This window comes from Limulus polyphemus, unplaced genomic scaffold (genome assembly GCF_000517525.1).
Source record: "Limulus polyphemus unplaced genomic scaffold, Limulus_polyphemus-2.1.2 Scaffold1827, whole genome shotgun sequence".
Classification (NCBI taxonomy): Eukaryota; Metazoa; Arthropoda; class Merostomata; order Xiphosura; family Limulidae; genus Limulus; species Limulus polyphemus.
Genome location: NW_013667437.1, coordinates 109,366 through 110,532, shown reverse-complemented (window position 1 = coordinate 110,532; position 1,167 = coordinate 109,366). Strand labels below are relative to the sequence as shown.

Genomic DNA, 1,167 nt, shown 5'->3' with positions numbered 1-1,167 from the left:
TCAGAGGCGTAACAATATAATAAATAATATTTCAAACATATCAATTTTTTTTGGCTCACTTTTTTAAATATGGCTGTTTTTACGATGATTTTGAAAGTTATAGTATCAGTTTCTTAGCAATAATTTCATCAAAATTGAAAAAAAATAGTGACAGTTATTTCAAAGACAGTAACTTGAGTTCTGTGTTGCTTATAGTATAGAGCTCTACAGTTAAACATCGCCATTTTACTGTTCGTTCCACGTTAATTCCACCTTTTCTTTTACGTTGGATGGCCTGGTAAAATCAAGTCATTTTAGTACGTTACCACAGCGTTAAGTACTGTTCTCAATGACGTTCGTATAATATATTTGATTGGGCTTATAATTTGGTATTAGGTTAATATTAGTAGTAGTTTAAAGTAGACAATTTGTTAGTCTGTATTTGCTCTCTAGCTAAAATTAGTAATTACATTGCATAAAACCATAATTTACTGTGAGGTAAGTATTGATATAAAATAATGTAATATTTCCATATTGTGATGCATCTAACTGTTAGTGTAAGAATAAAATTCGCAAAATCGATTTTCGTAGACTAAGAGCAGTAATGGACGAATATGGTGCACTGTTAACGAGGCTATTTATAAATATTTCATTATTTATTTTTTACGTTTTAGGGCAAGGAAGCATTTTAAAAGGTCCATTTTTATTTAATATCTGGAATGCGGGAGTATTACTATAGAAGTAGAAGTGAGTAGAACGAAAAGTTGTAATTATGATGTTAAATTATTCGTCATTTCTAGAAGTTGGAATCGGTTTTAAGAATTATAAATTTAATTATTTATTCATGACCGGTGGTAGTTTTAACTGGCGCCTTGTACTTATACTTTATAGTTATAGTAATAATATTACTTTTATTACAAGTCGTGCTTATAGTAGTAATACTAATGCTGTACCTTCGTCGCTTCTCCATAATGCTGGGCATGAACTTATGAGAAATCTTGTAAACAAGTGTGATAATAAGAATATTATGCTAATTTGATGTTAAATATCCCATTTTTTGTGTCAGTAGTAAGTTTATCACTTTATCATATGGACTTAGTTACAATGCCAAAATCTAGTGTTCTATTTACTGCATTGGACGGAGAGCAGATACCCCATTAATTATGCAGATATTTATCAAAACAACAC

The 1,167-nt window shown here is 29.7% G+C and overlaps 1 pseudogene; it reads left to right on the top strand.

The window, feature by feature from the left end:
- The first annotated feature begins 203 nt into the window (after positions 1 to 203).
- LOC106465074 overlaps positions 204 to 1,167 on the top strand; it is a 23,595-nt pseudogene continuing 22,631 nt past the window's right edge.